General features: G+C 39.7%; 1 protein-coding gene across 1 annotated transcript in view; it reads left to right on the top strand.

Annotated features, from left to right (window-relative positions):
* Nucleotides 1-18,704, top strand: part of CCDC6 (coiled-coil domain containing 6) — a 56,816-nt gene that overhangs the window by 5,598 nt on the left and 32,514 nt on the right. The window lies entirely within an intron of this gene.

Raw genomic sequence — 18,704 nt, 5'->3', positions numbered from 1 at the left:
GCGCCCTTCGCGCCGTCCCCGGGCCCTCAGCGGGGACCAGGGTCCTTGCGGGAGCGGGAGGGAAAGCGGCGAGGAACCCAGGTGGCTCCCCCGCCGCCCCAGACCGGCGTGGCCGGCCCGGGTCTCCGCGGGGAGGCGGCCCCGCCGCCCCTGCCCTTGGTGCCCGGCTGTCCGAGCGGCGAGGGCTCGGGAAGGGGCGGCTCGGCGGGGTTCTGAGGTACGGAGCAGTACGGGCCGTGCGGAGGAAGGGCGATGCTGGGTGTTCCCTGAAGTTTCTCAAAGTAGAGATTTTCTGCGAGTATAAGTAATCTGCGGAGATTACGGATTATCTCTTCAGCCGCCACCTCTTCAGCCACTGTGCAGAAACAGCGAGTTGCAGGGTAGCGGCTTGGTCATGAAGGAGCGTCTGATTTATTTGTACTGTTTTGTTAGCTGTGGTATTTCAAGGGGTTATTTAAAATACCCCCCTTTAAAACAGTGCGAGTAACACACCCCACTCTGTCCCGGGAAGAGCTCAGCTACTGGTTTACGAGCACTGCGAGCACAACTTGGAATTTAACATCATTTTATGTGGTGCCGTTGAGCATCAATTCTCAGTAAAGTACATATGAAAATACAATGAATATGACATTGTTTTCTTCTCTATGAGTTGGGAGTTTAGGAGTTTAGATTGGGGGGGCGTTGCTAATTCGGTCGTTAGAATGATCGTTTAGATGTTGTAATGATCACGGCCTGCATACAAAGTAGGTAACGTGTTAAAGACCGATGAAGGGTAACCCTGATACTTGTACAGGCTGCCCTGTGCATCCTCGCCAGGGCAGACAGAGATGCCTTGAGAAAGATCGATCCCTCCCACCTGCATGTGCTCATTCTCTGATCATCTGATTTTTCACAGGGTGTTACTTTATTACAAGCATAATGGCTATTTTATTGATAATCAGGTCTTTCATTGTCAATATATCTAGTAAAGAAATGGAGCTTGTCTAGGCAAACCTCTCATCTGTTCCCAGTAGTAAGCATTCAGTGTCTAGCAGGATGTGGGCCGGAAAAGTGCATGAAATACAATACAGAAGTAATTTATTCAAGGATGACAAATATAGTGCTAGTTGGGGAAACGAGTGCTTTGTTAATACTTTACGAGAAGAGAATGTGTCTTAATGAGGTAGCAGCGGAGTGCCTTCTAATGTTGAAAGGGGCTAAGACATCTTGTCAGTCAGACATCTTCTCTTCGCCTGTTAGAAAGGCACAGCATCTTTCTGAACCCCTGGTAGGTGTTATTGTTTGTAAACAACTTGAAAAATTGTTGTGTGTGCGTTAAAGTTCTTCAGGCGCTGTCTCTAGGGACTGATTATCTTATATTTTCATCAGATTTTAATTTACAAAAGGGAAGTATTTTTCTTAAATCTAAAAAATCTCAGTCTATGTTTTTGACATCTTGAATAAAGAGAGAAGAGGTGTGTTAGACTTTTGTAGCAACCTGTAGGCTGTCTGCAAAACCAGCGTCTTCAGGAGACATTCTGTCTTTGGTGTGCTAAACTGTGTGCACAACTGAGTAAACCACTTCTAATTCAGCAAGTGGTGAAATAATGAATGCAAAACATAACTTTTTTTTCAGGCCACTGAGACTTTGTGCTGTGGTTTACATAGTCCATAATGTAAACACATTTGCAGTCAAAATACTTTGTTGTGTGCTGTAGTTTACAAGTGACTGGAGATGAACTTTATTGGAACGTTGAAATGTGTGCCATTTGCATGTAAATGTAATTAAATAGAAAGTTTTCTGATTTTCTCTATTGTGATTCTAAACCTTTGTCAATTTACTCCACCACCAGCCAGCTCAAGCTCCTCGCCCTGTTGTTGTGCTGGCAGGCAGGCGCTGCATACCAGTTTCCTGTTGTAGATACTGTAATATAACAAATCAGCTTTGATTTTTATCAAGTGTCGAGGATGAGCTGTGAAGCGCAAATGAAACTGACAGGTAGCCAAAATAGCAGGTGAAATGACTAAACCTGTGTGCTGTAGGTGAAGGTGACTCCTCGAACCACGTGGCTCTTCATCTGCGAGCCTTTCGCTGTCCCGTTGTTGTGCCACAGAGACTTCACTTTCTCTAGCTCCCACCATTGTCTTTAATGGTTTTGAATATTTTCCCTTTGAGGCTTACTAGGCAGAAAGTGGTCATCTCCCTCCTTCCTCTTGCTTCCATGCTCACGTAAGTGTTAATATGATGTTGACTTCTTTGTTTCTGTGTCTGTGCGTGGCGTTATTGGTGTCAGCGTGGATGTGTACAGTTTGGGAATTATTTAAATAGCTTGCTGCATAGGATCCTATTAGTTCTATTTTGTAGTTAACCCTTGTGTCGTAGGGTTGAAAATAAGCGTTAATTGAGCGTAGGAGACCTATGTTAAGTAGTTGCACTTGGAAAACTGACTGAGAAAAGGTGTTGACTTGACAGGCTCGTGTGCTTGCTAACTTCATATGAACTCTCATCTAAAACATGTACAAACAGGTGCTGCTTTCATACTGAAATTGGTAAAACTAGCCTGGACTAAGTGTACGTCCAAAAAGATGGGTGAACTCTACTTCTTCAGATCTGTGAACTCTACTCCTTCCAGTAGCCTGAGACGCAAATGAAATCATGCTGTTGCTTGTGTGCAAGACTCTGAAATTAAGTAAATACATGTGATAACTTTATCTCACCTGCTATTAATGGTAACAAACTGTGAGGGAGGGAGCAAAGTGAGAAAGCTAGGTAAATTTGGAGTGTTATCTAGCAGTGCAAGAGCATTACATTACAAGATGCAAAGTTTGAGATTAATTAAAGAAATAACTAAGATCACTTGACCCATTTGCAGAGAATTAATTTATATGTATTTAGCAATCTTTAGTTGTATGATCTCATGGTATGTTTCTGCAAGGTCTTTTTTAGGAAATGGAATGGATTTCCCCTGGCTTGGGAAAAATCACACTCCTGAGGATCTGAGGTGCTATGTATTTGAGATGTGAAGTAGTGAGTTTTGGTTATAGTACTGCATTACCAGAACTGGATTTCCTGAGTGAACTTCCTTAATTTTTTGGTGAAAAAGGTCTACCAAGGAGATGTCATATTTAATGGACTCAGTCTGGGACAGCACAACTTCTTTAGTTAAATGAGAGTACCTTCAAAACTGGGTGGTGGTGGTGGGGTGGCTGCTTTTCAAAAGATTGAATTGTTGCGTGTGACAAAAGCTGAAATACTACAGCTGGGTGTAGGTACGTCTTGGTCAGGAAGTTTCTTTTGAAGCCAGTAGAACTTGGATTTCTAACTTTTTTCTACTTTTCAGTGTTTGATGTAACAAAGTCATCCTATTTCAGTGAAGGCCATGTAACCTTTAACTGATACTGAAGCATTTTGGTTTTCTTTGTTACTGTTTTGAACAGACAGGCCTCACACAAACAGAGTGCATTTAATAAGGATGAGAGTTTTAGTCCCTGATTGCTACAGGTACATACATGCTTACTCTGGGATGTTAGATTCAGTAATTTAACTCATGTAGATTGGCCTACTATAGTCAGGTATCTTCTGCAGTGTAAGAAAATTAAAGTATAATAAGCCTTATTCTGTTACACTACCTTCATCTCAGTTAAAACAGTGAGTATTTGAGAAGCCTTGATTTAAAAATGTTCCTGCTCCAGAATGCTTGATGTAGCAGTTCTAATGCTTTGTGAGATAGATTTTACAAGAACAGCTTCTCAGTTTTTTTTCCCCTGCAGTTTGCTTTGTAGGGAAGGGATTTATCCTAGAAATCCCGATTTGTGGTGCTGTGTGGATCCCCAAAGGGATCATCAGTTCAGTTGAGACAGTCTGATCCAAAACGCTAATGGCGTAAGTAACACTTGGATGCTGGTTTTTGTGGGCTTGCCGTGAGTTACCCCCGTCCAGTAGTGACTGCTGCAGTGCTTGCGGGCAAGGGCCGTTGGGACGTGGGACTGGTGTACACTGCTGTGGGTTGCAAGTGGCAGCGTTTTACTGCGAGACCTCTGCTACCCTTGTCTCTGTAGCTAAACCTGCACCTCTGCACCTTGGCTTTCGGCTTGGCTTTTTTTATTCCCTGAGCGCTAGCAGAGGGCAGTTGCATCTCCTGGCTTCTCAGTCTCCTCTGCATTTCTGCAGAGTGAAGTGAAGAGCCTCCCACCAGTTGGGAGACACAATGGAAGAAAAGCTTTACTCGGCTCCTATTTCCTCACCCCTACTCACAAATCCTGAAGAAATTTGTTGCTTTTGATAACAGTCATCTCCTGAAAACAAACAGGCTTTCTGGGAGTTGCAGATCAGAAAAATTCTGTGTCGTATGTAGACTTGTTACAGTTTTCTCAATAAAAAACCAGATTTAGACGCTGGTAATAAATATGATTTTAGCATTTTGTTCTCAAGGAAGTGTGCAGTGGCTTTTGTGTATGTGTATACATGAGATCTGCTGTTGTGGGTCTTCATGGAAAATGTCAGCCTGGATAGATAGTTTGGGGAAGTGAATGGGTGTGCTATATTGTTGAAAATCCCCTGAAAAAATGCTTTTTAACAGCTTTTTTCTCTCCTGGAGTTTGCACCAGAATTTCAAAGCGGAACACTGGTTTCAGTACAGAATATGCCTATTAATAGTAGAAGAAAGGGCAGGATAGGCTAACTGAATTGAAATACAAACCTTTAAAAGGTACTCACTTAAGGGCACGGGGATGAATGAAGGAAATCAATTAGTAGCAGCTAGAGGTAAAAAGCAAACCAAGAAATCAAAGAGATTAGTATTTTAAAAGCGGTATCTGTAAGTCTGTTATTTACTGTTTCTTTTAAAGTAGGGCTTGCTTGTGTGAAAGAGGCTGACACTGTTTTGTGATGTCTTCTGTAGGTGTAAGAAACCTGCTTGGGGCTTTTGTATCCTGCTGGGTCATTTGTAAATCTAGTTTGTAGCTGGACTAAACTAAAAGTCTAACTCAAAAATAACTTACTTTAGAAATGCTTTGCTTACCTGCTTTCTAGAGTAAAGACAACATTGTTGCTAAGATTAGCAAATTCATGCACAATTAAACTCCATCCAAAAATTTTCAGGAAGAGCAGGCACATAGGAAATGAGTGTCTTGTATTTCAGTTTTACTTTTGCCTCAGATTCTCAAGAAGTTTCTATTGAGCTTCTACAAAAGGAAAAAGGAAGCTTAGTAATGCACTTTAGTGTTAACTGTTTTGGCCCGTAAGGTGGTAAAAGCAATGCTACTTGCTGGGCGGCTGATGACCTAATAGTAGAAAGGTTGTTATCATCTGCTTCATTTGGTAGTTATGCACAGCCACTAGCATATCAAGTTCCCACGCAAAAACATTGTCAGCGCAGTGGTAACAGCACGTTACCTTTTGTCTGTGTTGTAGGCCGCCTTCAATGCTGGTTACAAAACAAACAAAAACCACAGAGAAAGTGCTAATGTTTCTGAACTTGATTCAAATAGTTAATAAACAGGAATGCTTGTACTTTCAGGGAGTTTGAGGCTTCAGAGGGTTACTAAATCATCTGCCTTGATTTGTGTCACATCTTCATGTTTTTCTGAGTTGTTCCTGCATTGATCTCATAACTTACCTCGAAATGTATCCAGTTTTAATTTGAAGACTCATGGGGGTGAAGAACCATTGTGCTTGGAAAGGCTCTGGTGTCCTGCCTCTACTTCTTCCCATCAGCTTCGTCAAGGCTGAGCTGTTGGTTCCTGCTGTGCATTTTGGCTAGGTTAATGAGTCTTCTGGATCATCTGCTTTCTCCTTAGGAAGATACAGGCTGTAACAGGCATCTTCTAGTTTACTTTGATGAACTGAACTAAGCTCTCAGGCGCTGAGATGTTGAAAATCTAATGTGCTGAATCAAAGATGCTGCAGGTATATGATGCACCCTTTCCTGCTTCAGATTTGAACAAATGTTTGTGATGGATTAATCTGGAACTGACAGGCTTTATTTGTTTATTTTCATCCAGTATTGTCAGTTGTCTTCCATGAGCTTATTGTTATGTGCTCTGGCTTATTTGGTAGAAATGCAGTAGCATGCTTGTGCCTCTTCCAGGTCTGTTTTGTACTGCTGGGTTGTCCAGAAGCACTTGCTTTGGTGCTAATAATTGTGTAGCCGTAGTCTCAGGAAGGGTATTTTTCCTTTTCCTGGGATTTTTTGAGGCTCTGTTCTGTAACCCCCCTGTTTTTCTTTACAAAGAGGTATCAACCCCTTAAGTTTCTTTTCCCTGCCCTTATCTTTTTCACCATGCTAGGTACAGAAGTGAAGGTGAGCTGTCTCTATTTGACCTTGGGTAGCAGTCCGTGTTACGGCATCAGGCGTGAAGCTAATACAGAGGTGGTGGTTGTTCCTTCTCTCCATGTCCATTCTCTGAGAGAATCCCTTGGTTTGTGGGTTTGTCCTTTTTTTCAGAAGCACAGCTTTGGTAGAATGAATTTGTTTCAAATTAAACAAAACGTGAAGGTGTCTGTTCTCTTTTATTATTTTTTACAGTCTTGCTAATCTCAGTCTCCTAGAGTTTATCAGAAATTACTGAAGAATAACGTGCAGTGAATATTTTGAACAACATCATGCTTAGTACATGTTGGTGTGAAATTTCTAATAAAATTTCCCACTGACAAGTATTTTTGAGGTCAGCAAGCCACTTTGGAAATCCTGCTGTATACTTTGATTATTTTGTAACCATTTTAAAATAACGTATGGCATGTATTACTATATCAAAAAGTCATATGGGCGCCATATACACATCCTACACCTTTGCGGTTATCTTTATTACAATAGTCCTTGGCTGAAAGATGAATCTATGCCTATCTGCCACAACTTGTTCTCTATAAAACCATGCTGAATGACCCTTTTTATGTTTCTGTCCTTTATAAAGTAAAGTAATTTGTTTCCAGTATTGCTATTGGGTTGGTACCAAACTGTGATAACAATCTATTTCTTGCTTGCCTTTAAATATTACAAAACAGCTCTACTTCTTTTATCTGTTACTTTATTGATGTTCCCATGTTTAATAATGGTGGAATATCTTCAGTCAGTAGGAATACTGGTATGTTGCTCTGAATTACTTTGGGGATGGAAGTGAAATAAGAACTGAGATTTTTTAGTACATTTGGGAATTTTTAATAATGCAAAGTTATTGGTGTTTCTGTGGGCTTGCTATTCTGCATAGAAAGTAATTTTGCTTTTCTCGTAAGTGAACTTTATCACTGAGGTTGTATCTTGAATTGTATGTCAGAACTGGTTTGTAGTCAGCTTTTATTTTAAGAATACTGTTTAATGTCGGGTTTGAACATTTACTGAGACCAATGGCCATTCTTTCTTAGTGTATCTCCAGTGACTTAAAAATGTTTTGAAGGAGAGAGTTGTTTTATCTTTTTCTGCACTGTACACCTATCAACAGGTTTGCTTTCACTGAAGAAAAATATTAATGTATGCTAGTGCTGTATATTTGCTAGAAATTTTTTTTTTTCTTTTACATTAGTACAGTATGGGTCACTCACCCAAATGAGTATTCTCAATACTGAGAGTTTTGCATCGTTCACATCTACTGGTTTAGATGGTAGAGTAAAACGTTAGGTTTTTTAGAGGTTCTATTGCTGTTGCTAATACCAGTATTGGAAAGCTGGTATAGACAAGACTTTAGAATAATTTTCAAATACTGGAAGTTCTGTACTTTATTTTAGTTGTGGCTTTGACTGTAATGGAGTTTGAATTTTATTGCTGATTTCAAAGGATGAAGGAAAGTGATTTTATTTTCTAAATTTTTTTTTTTCCAGAATAGGTGCATGGTCTGTGGTTTTCTTGCACTTGTTAATTCTGTTTACTTGTCCTCATTGCTTGTTTCCTCCTACTGCTGATACGGACTTCAGTTAATAGTGAAGTTGTTTTCAAAGTCCTTAGTTTTAAGTGTTGGTATGCATGGGATGTATTTTCATCTATAGACTGTCAGTGCTAAAGCTCACTGTAGTAAATGAGGAAATAATGCTGGTGTGTGGCACACAGCTGTGGTGAGCAAGCTTACGCATCTGCTAGAGACTTCAACAAAAGGTTCTGTTTTCATGCTGCACCTCATAAGGTGTGCTTGGATGGGATTTCAGCTGGGGACTGGAAGAGCAGAAAGCGCTTGGAACGGTGACTCCATGGCAGCTGCAGACGAGGCTGGTCAGGCAGCTGGACTTACGGAGTGCTGCGGGAGGATGGAGTGCTGGCTTCTCACAAACAGATATTGAAATGTGATTGGAATGAAGAAACAAGGCAGTGCTCTCCTCCAAAGGAGTGAAAATTGTCAGCAGTAGACGTATGATGTATTTCAGCATAGCCTGGTAAAATCAGTGAGAGAAACAGTTGCTTTGCTGCTCTTTTTTGGGCTTGGGGGTAGGAGGAAGTTGCTGAATTTAGCAGCAGAGCAAGAGGTGAATCCTTTCTGTCTTTCTCTTTAAAGAAAAAACAAAACAAAACTGAAGGAGGAGAGTAATAAGGACAAAATGTACAAATTGAATTATGCACGGGATTTGGGATCTAAACAGAATGAATGGAAAAGAGACAAAGACATGCTCTAGAAGAGAGGCAAAAAATACATTATAAGGCAAGTTCCTATGGATCCATAACAGAAAACATTCCTGTGATGTCTTGCTTCCAGCACAGCAGTCTGGGGATGTCCAGAAGGGAACATCTCAAGTTCCACTTCTTCAGCCAAGTCCTCCTTGTCTGACTGAAGAGGTATCTTAGTTTTAATTAGGCGGACTGTTATTATCCCATTTTAATGAATGAAGTAAAAATGAAGGCAAGATGTTTGAGGTGAACTATTCCACAGAAAAGATGCAAGTGTCTAAGTAGGAAACTGCAAGGTACAAATTGCAGATGTGCAGGTTTCACATCTTTCTCTGTGAGGTGCAAGGACTCTTTGATGAAAGCTAAAGCAAAGTATTTGCGGAAACATTGAAGCAATTTTTAATCCTGACACTTGAATTTGTAATTTTTTTCAACTTTTCAGTTAAAATACAGACATTGTAGGCTAATTGTTGCCTAGAGGGACAGTCCTTTTAGCTCCTGAGAGTCCTCTATCCCTTCATGCCTTCCATTGCAGCAGTTTTGCTCCTGGAAAAGAGGGTATTCTCTCCGCTCATCGGTTGATACTTTAATTGGTGGAGAAACTCTTAGGATAAGGCCTTTTCTTCTCCTCTCAGTTCTGAATTTGACTTTGTTTGATATTTCATATTCTGTGCATTAATATTACACGCAATCTGTTTTTCAGTTTGCAGTAGGCTTAGTGAGGTAGATAAGTGTCTCTTCAGCTTTGCTGTAGGTCAAAACAACCTAGCAGTGTTTCAGCTATCTGTAAAGTTTCCTCAGATGTTTTAGTTCTTTAAACTGCCTAAAAATGTGATGTTTCTGCTTATTACTGTAAAGCTAAGGTCTTTTTAGTTGCTTTGTTGTTGATGATGATAATCATATTTAAAACTCCTACCACATATATCAATAATTCCCACAATGATACACTTTGGTCCAGAATAGAAGTATAAATGTTTCTTAACAAGTCAGCGCGATAAAACCCAACAATGTTTAATGGGCTGTAGTATGAAGTATGCTTCTTTGTGTGCCTCACAGTTTAATTTCTACTTTCAACAGAGGATGTTGGAAGGTTTTGGGGGTTTTTTTTGGTAGTGATGGGATTTCTACTTGTTTCCCTTTGCTTTCAAATAAACAGAAAAAGCAGTTACTATGAATTTTGTAAAATGTAGCGGTTTTTAATCATTGTTTTTCCAAGAGCTTTAAACACTATGTGTTTTTCACATCTGTTAAAAAGGAAGAGTAGAAATTTTGTCATGGCTAGTGTTGCCAGGAATTGATTCATTAGGCAAAAAGCTCTGTCCTCACAGACCCTGAAATCCTGGTTGGGTAAAGAGGAGGGACACCTCCAGAGTCCTTTTCCAAGAGTAAATTTAACCTGAGATGTAGATCTGCAAAAAACTCCCTTTTCTTTGAAACTGAGACATGTAACTGGAAGTTCTTGCTCTGTGGGTGGAAAAGTGGATAGGCATTTCCTAAACATTTTTCTGTTAGACCTATTTCTCCAGTTCTGTATGGAGTAAATAATCAAGGATGATTGTATGCCCCCCCCGCCGCATCCTGGAAACCTCTGTAGAGATCAGAGGCAGAGGGTACAGAGTTTTTTTCATATTCCTCATCATATTTTCATACACTAAATTGATAGACTTGTTTCTTATATTGAAAACCTGAAAAGAGATTGCTCTTCAGAATACTGTGGTATGTACTGCAAGATGTCCAAACTGTAGAGGAGGAAAAACCAAAATATTACTCTACTCACTGACTCCTAGGAGGTGTAAGTAGAAACATTTGTTTGCTGTGATGGAGTTAGAGCTAATGTGTCTTAGCAGTGGGATGGGCAGTGTGGTGTTTACTTAGTGAATGTGCTGGTTAGGAACAAGGTATGATTATAATCAATAAAAAGCTTTGTCTCCAGCACTTGTGGATCACTGAGAAAGTGTTTCTTTAGAAAGCCAATGTGTGCAAGAGGAAATTAGGGGATATTTTTTAAAAGGAGTCCTCTTAAGAGGTTAGTTACGTTGAGTGACTAGGGACACCTTGCTAGTGTGGGGAAAAACATTGCTATCCCTAGTGATTATCTAAGTTGTATTTAAACTATCATTTAAAACAAAAAAACCCCCCCCCCCCCCCAAAAGAAAAAAAAAGTTTTCGAGAAAGTGAATCAAGAAATTACATAGTGAGCATCTCATGCTATAGTTTGGAAACCCCGGAACTGGATTTTGATATCATAGTCTTCCTCCCTAGTTTTAATAAATTTAAAGGAAGGCAGGTTGATTGACGTAGATATACCACAGGTAATACACATCTGAAAGAAGGACTACAAGTGCTGAAAGTCATTTGGATCTAGAAGAGAAGGATGTTGAGTACACAGGCTGTTTGAGCTCAGGACCCAGTCTAGAAGTGAGTAGACTTGCGGTCTTCTGCCTGGGAACAGGGAGAGTTGCTGATACCTGTGGCACACCAGTGACAATGTGTGGGGGATGCCATGCAGCACTGGTCTGACACCTTCTGCCTGTAAAACCTGGGTATAACAGAATTATACTTTGACTCATTATATACTCTGATGAAGAAAAACAAGTGTTTCATATTTGCATACTTGCAATGATTTACCTAAGCTACATAAAGTGAAGTAGGATTTTCATGAAGATTATTTGGGGGGGGGTGACTATTAAATCTCTGCTCCCTGCTTTTGTTTGTGTTCTTTTGTCTTTGAATAGAGAAACAATTGTGGCAGCAAAGCTACTTTTGACAATAGTTTGCTGTGGTTGTGTTTTGAGCCGAAGTTTGTTATTTTAAAGCACAGCTCGGTGCCTGTTAGCACCAATATACATACCTCTGAACACAAGCTGTGTAGTAAATTAGTCACCCAGTAGTCTATTCTTCCACTGAATCTTTTGCTTTTCCTGCTCTGAAACTTTGGGAGTGTGCAATATTGAGTTTGCTTATTGGTCAGTCCAGCAAAGTGGACTCGTTAATGTGCGGGTACATCGAAGACAAATGGTGATTTATCAGTGGGTGGAAAACAGGGGGAAAAGTATCTAAAATATGTTAGCTTAAGAAGTGTTTATGCATTAGATGTCTGATATTACAGAATAATTTGGACTGATTTACTGCAGCACTATATTTTTTATAGGTTCTAGTACTGCTTGGTGGTGTTGCTGAGATTTAAACTGTTGTTGATTATTGGTTTTGAAGTAGCACAACACAACCAGATTATGTAAAATGTGAGTATTTTAGATGTAAGTCAAACCCACAACATTTTAAAAGGGTGGCAATTCCAATGATTGTGCAGAATATGGAAAATAAGTTTAAAAAACCAAACCCAACAAAATGGTATATACTACAGTAGTAACTATAAGCAGTTTGATCTCTTTTTTTTCTATCTTTCATGTCCAGAAACCTGCAAGTTCAAAAATTCAGGCAAACTAAACATAAAACTACAAATCTAGTGATGTGTATAGGAGCATCCTTATGATGTTTTTCAGGAGCTTTTATATTGAGTCTGAACAAAAGCAAAGCCTGTTCCATGTACTCCTGTATTCTATTTGGTTTACACTTATTGATTAACTAGCAACTATTTACACTACAAAAAATTCACCAGTAAAGCAGCAGTTTCACTGGCAGTCAAAGTAAATAAAAAATTTCTTTCAAGTAGTCATCAGAAAAGGATTAATATAGAGAGGTATTTCAAACTTTGGTTTAGTGTTTGATATGACCCTGTAGTTTTATTTTCCATATTGGTTGTCTTTGTCAATGTAAATCTTCAGTTGGGTACGAACTACCAGGAAAGGGGGAGACCCTAGCAAAGCACACGTATCTTGTGCTGGAGCGGTGTCACCTGCCTAACCTTTGTGCTGGGAATGGTCACTTGCCTCTGCTGGACTCGGAGGGGAGCTGTGTAATATGGCCCCATTCTTACTGCCTTCCTGGCCATGTTCGGACATGTGGTCATTACGATCCCTCTGAGGAACATTTAATGTGTATTTTGAAGAAATACTTTGCTTGTATACAGTGAACCTGAGGACTTAGGGGAGCTGGGCTTGTTGCTTGTATGTGCTATGCTCATTTTACACATGCATTGGAAATCCACTGCTACTGAAAATGCAAGAAGTGCAGGAAATGTAGACTTTGTGTGCAAGTGCAGTGAGTGATGAGGTGGAGAAATGGCCTCGTGAAATAGAACCATTTGGAAAGGTCTGTGGGCTAGATTTAATTTTCCTGCTAGGTCATTCTTGCCTTGGCCTGTAGCTTCTCTTGGCTCAGGTTACAGCTCTTGTGTACTGGAAGCAGAGACTCCAGCCCCCATAACTGTCTGGGAGCTTGTTGTACATGATGATGTTTAAGTGACTGAAAAATAAGTGCTATAAAGTATGTGTCTAATGAATAGTCAGATTGCTAAGGTGTAACGTCAAACGCTCAAAATAGGAAATGTTTAATGTTTGCCCGTACAAGCTGGCTACCTTTCCTTTGTGGTGCTTTATTACCATATAGTCTTTAATTACATTAAGACTTGCATAACAGCAGGTCGTTCATGGTTAAACTCCTAAGTAAAAGTTATTTGATGTTTGATACATTTTTCCAGACCCTGTCTTGACATTTTCTTTGTCACAGAAAATCTGGCTTTTTCGTGTGCTGCATTTGTATTAACTATTCAATGCCGGTATTTTGGTGTAATAAAAACCTGTGAAGAGAATATACTCTAATTTTTTATCTGTTTTGAAGAAAGGCATTTAAATTATTTTAAAATTATTTAAGTAAATTCAGGAACTGATTGTATTAATTATGAATTTTGTATAGCTTGTTATACCTCATTTCTAATGAACCAAATGCATTAATTTTATAAATATTTATGTTTGTGAAATGAGCCTGTTTTCATAATGTGCTTATTTCGTTTTCACCACTTGTATGTTTCAGTTGTGCAAGACTCTTGCAGTTCAACATCAAAATGCTGAGAGAGGGTCTATTTTAAGTGTTTACAAATCTGAATTGGAATGGAATTGCATACCATCAAACAATTTACTTCATTGCTGATGCTAAGAGATTATTTAGCATGTACGAATACTACTGAACTTTTGTGTTTAGGAAGCTAGTCAATTCTGAGGGCTCTTTTAAAGTGTTGTTCCTTGTGTGGTTTTCCAAACCACAAGATGTATGCACCCATGTCTTGAAGGTAACTGAATTTTTGAGAGAAGGTCTCATAAGGCTGCATGAGTGATGTTGAGTTGAAAACATTTGATCATGGTTAAAACTGACTAGGGAGAAAAATGTATGTCTTATGTCATTTGACTTGGCTCCTTTCTCAAGTCAGTCTGCGACCATTGTGGATTCATACAGCAATATGCTGTATCACTTGTTAGGCATCAAGGGAAAAACTTGCTGTGTGATTGGAGTTAGCAGTAGGAGTGTTGTGACAGAAGCATTTTGACAAGTCCAGCCAAAACCTAATTGACCTTTTAAAAAGGAGGGGGGTGGGGGGATGAAGGGGAGAGGGAATTTCCAACTATAAATGGAGATTAAAAGGAACTTTAACACTTTAAATAATTGCTTATCATATAGATATTTCTTTATTATTGTAATAAAACCCAGATATCTCCCACCCCCCCAGCAGAACTCATCTCCTGAATAGCTGAAATGTAGTAGGAATTATGTTTTTAGGCAGTTCTGCATGTGACTTTAATGTTACATGATAGGTAACATTTAGAGTAGTGGAAGTTATCAGACTGAGGTTCAATACTGATTATTTTTTTTTTTCCCCGTCCATTAGTGTGTTTTGGAAACAACATCTGGTAAGCCTGTAAATTGGTGGTTTCTGTTTGTTTTTTTCTAAACAAACAAACAAAAAGCTCCTTTCTGCCTCATATACCAGGTTTGTGTTAAAAAAAAAAAAAAAAAAAAAAGCCCAACATCTTGGTGTTCAGAAGGAAACATACCAAGGTATTAACTGCTTGTTTGTTTTCAAAAGTATGGGTCTTCGAGGAGATACTGTATACCCGAAGATAAAAATGTACAGTTCTGCTATTTGTGTAGCTCTGTTATTCCTGAAAATGTATCTTAAAGAAAAGAAAAAGAAGAAAAAGAAAATATTAAAAAGAAAAAAGTACTTTTATGTCAAAACTGAGGAAGTGACCCTGGGGATTGCCGTAGATTAAACAGGAAATCACACTACAAATTGAACCCAGAACTTGAATTCCAGCTCACTACTTTAACTGCAAGAGCGTTCACTCTTTTTTTTCTCTGCAGACAGGGCACCCAGCTGAAAAGAGTACCTTTGCATGGGGGGAAAGCTGTGCCCACGTCATACTGGGACTTCAGTGGAACTCCTGTGTCCTTCAGCCCTTACACATAGAAGTGTGCTGCTCGGCAGTCGTGATAGTAGGCAGTAGCTGAGCCCTTAGTCTCTGAGTTACTGTTGACTTCTGTTCTTGTGGTGGTTCATGTTTCTCCCTGTCTGAAACGCACATTGCATGCAGTGTGCTCATTTCAGGTGCGGCTGGAAAGACTGTAGCAAAAAATAGCTCCAGCCTAGGAGACCTGAAGTGTGAAAGTTCCTCCTGTAAGGGAGCAGTATCAGTTCACTGGAGTATTTATTGCATTTGTAGACCGGCAGTTTTCCGTACTATTTTAAACTGTTGCCAGAAAGTACAGCCAGAGCAGTAACTTGAGTTAGTACTGCTAGAGGAGGAGTGTGTACTTCAGGAGAACTGGGAAACTTAGATTTAATTTTATGCAAGAACTGCATATGCTAAAATCATGCCATTATAACTTTCTGCACTTAACGCCCTTTTTACCTCATCATATTTTTTTAGTAGGACTTTTGGAAACGCTGCTTTCTGAAGTGACAGCTTTAGTTCAGTGTAACGTGTGCAGCAACTGAGATCATCTCTTCCTGAAGCTGCCTCAACCTTTCAGTCTATATTCAGTAGCAAAGATTGAGTTTCTTGTGTACAGCAACCAGATTAAACTGCTCTTCAGCCCCATCTGCAGGCTTATATTGTCCATAGGGTCCTGTCAACAGAAATTGCACCGTAAAAAGGTGGATGAATGGTGAAGAGGTCATGGTGGCTTTTGCCTTAAAGATGGGGGACCTTCAAAAGTGGATTAGATCAAAATAGTGCTTGATAGGCTGTTTCCAACAAGAATCCCTGAATTCTAGTGTCATGTCTACTCTGGATGCTGCTGGAGACAGGTGATGCTTTGTCAGCAAGCAAGTCAGGCATGCTTGGCATCTGGCTTTCAGGTGGTCGAGTGTAGGTGACTGAAGTAGTTTGTGAAACACCTGTTACTGAAATTGTGTCTGAAGTGAGAGCTGAAACTAAAATGCAAGAACTTGTTCATGTCAGATCATTGATAATGTTGTACTGATACTGACTAAGGAGTAGGTATTGCTTGTGACTGCTGAACCTGCTTACTTACTGTGCAATATCAGGAAGGTTTGTGAAGCTTTTAGAAGAACTAATTGAGGGGAGAAGGGAGTGTAGACAGCTGTGATTTTTTTTAATTTTTTTTTTTTTAATTATTTGACTGTGTTCAAACTGATGCCTCATTGGAAATACTGGATTTTGCTGCTTCATAAAATAGTGTCACTAGAGCAATGTGGTTGGGGTATGGTCCAGTGATACAGAAAGAGCATCCTACCATAAGCAGAAGCTGCTGCATGTACTAGATGCAGGAGGACAGAGGGAAATCTAGCAGTGTGAACTTGGTCTGCTAAAGGTATATTTACAGGAAGAAGAACTGAGAGCAGAAAAAGGTTTTAACACTAAACTTTTCACAGTTTATGCTAGTGTATGCAGCGTGTGGAAAAATAACTTCTGATGAGATTCACTTTCTGATGTGATACTCAGTTACTATATAAAATTTAGGAGAAACATGTTTCTTAATTCTTTTAAAATTAGCTCACTGGATTGTAAGCTCACAAGGACAGGTGTTTACAACACTTCATGCATCAGCTCTACTAGTGATCAGGATTTCAGGTGGTACTGCAATAGAAATAATAGGATTTTTCTTCCTAGAAAGTGTAAGAGGGTTTGTGTGTTGTATATGCGTGAGGTGCTTTTTTTCCCCTCTTCATTTTTGATTTCTTGCAAAGTAGCATGATAGTCTTTGCCATTTATGGTCTTGACCACAATAATTACAGAGTTTTCCTTAGTGGATGTGCCCGTGAAATGCTCTGAGTTAGCTATACGTGGAGTTTTGAGACACAGGAGACAGGTGGATGTGACTCTGGTTATGCAGAAAATCTGTGGTGGAAGTAGATTGCTTGTTTCAGGTTTCCAGAGATAGACTGATCAGGTGTTACCACATTATATAATTTGGTGCCTTAGCAATTTATTTTGTAATACGGTACACAGAACAGAGTGAATTGCTGTTAGTGTTTTTGGATATTGAATATGATATGGTTAATAGAGGAAAAACCAAGAACTCTGTACCCTCATAGAAGACCTACTGTGTCCGAATTCCATGCTCTGTTTATCTTTTTTTTCTGATCATGTCGGAGCCTCTTTTCAAATGCAGATACTTAATAAAAAGGCAGATTGTCCATATGGAAACACAATGTATACATCTCCGGAAAAAATATTGTAGTGACAGAGTCTGTGCAGGAAATAGTATTAAAACCTTGGTTTTTAATGACTGTTTTACAACATCAGTTTGATTATGGGCTAAATGAGTAACAGATTTCAAGATTTTAGGCAATATTAAGGTAAACATGAATGATTTTATTACATAAGATAATTGAACTATCTCCAAGTAATGAGTAACAAGATGAAGGGAAAGTTTCAGAATGAAATTATAATGGATTTTGAAGAAATATGGTAGGGCATCATGTGCTTTTGTATCCAGACTTAGTAACTATGGTGTTTTTTGACTAAAAAGTTTGTGTTGAAATTGACCCTTGGGTAATTTAAGTGGACATTCATTGTATTAAATATGATGTGTGGATATCTGGAATTTACAGTTCGTACTTAGACTTGTGGGGTTCCTGTTGTTTGTTCAGTTGAGAAATATATTCTTTGTGTAATGGAGGCAGATGTAATCATACTCAGCTTTTCCTTTGAGCCAGTTGAATGCAAGCCAATGTCCTGCACGGTTGTAGGCAGAGGGGGTTGTTGCAGAGCAGTTTAAACAGGCCTAAATTGTGCCTGTTTGTTCTTAGTTTCCGGGTGCCAGCACTCTGCCTGTGTGGTACGCCAGTTTAGGAAGTGGATCCAGGAAAGAAAAATGGGAGGAGGAAGGCAGAGGATTAGTTTTTGGGTGTCTCCTTCTGCCTGTGCTGGCCTGCTGCCTAGTGCTTGAGCACCCGTGCAAGCACAAAGGAGGGGCATGGCTGTTTGGCTAGGAGTGGGCTGGGATCTTGGCAGCCTGTGTCCGCGTTGGCCCAAGCACCCATCATTAATGTAACACCAGGATCTGGCTACGAAGTGTTGTGCAGGCTCGGTGCTGTAATAATGGGATTTTAGAGCTTTTGATTGGTGCAAAGCTTGAGCAGAACAAACCTGGGCAAGTTACAAATGAACAGAAATCAAAGTAGAAACACCCTGATTCTTTTCTTTTTTAGAACCAAGTGCCTTCCAATTTACTTTTAGGTAAGCTTGGTCTGTGTCACTGACTTTTAGTGTCTGAACCATTGAAAAGCGGACACCAGTAGAAATCCTGTGTAGTGAAGGCAATGGAGGAGTTGATTTTGGAACAGCAGGCATGAATTTTAACGATTTGAGGACAATGAACCATTGCAATTTGACTTGTTTACTCTGTTCCGAAATGTCTCTGAAGATGTTAAGATTGTTACTAGCTCTAAGTAAAGCCACATTTAGAAAGTGATAGATGATGTTATTAAGATCAGTTAGATTCCTTGAGTTTTAATCCTCTGAGATGTTAGCTGACAATTTAGCATTTCTTCAGAGCCCTTGGACAACTCTACATTGTCTTGATGTGACAAGTCATAATACCAATGCCGAACATGCTGGAGTAGCAGTTCTCTGCCATTGAGATGCACAAACATTAGAGAGGAGGTGCTGTGCAGGACCTAAGCTCCTAAGATAATAAGCTGTACCAGACCTTTCCCTCATTTACTTTTTTCCCCCTCTCCTCCCCCTCTCGCCCCCCCGCCCCCCTCCCCCC

Source organism: Haliaeetus leucocephalus, unplaced genomic scaffold (genome assembly GCF_000737465.1).
Source record: "Haliaeetus leucocephalus isolate CR32 unplaced genomic scaffold, Haliaeetus_leucocephalus-4.0 Scaffold229, whole genome shotgun sequence".
Classification (NCBI taxonomy): domain Eukaryota; kingdom Metazoa; phylum Chordata; class Aves; order Accipitriformes; family Accipitridae; genus Haliaeetus; species Haliaeetus leucocephalus.
The sequence above is the reverse complement of the archived record's forward strand: the minus strand, read 5'-3'. Positions and strand labels throughout refer to the sequence as shown.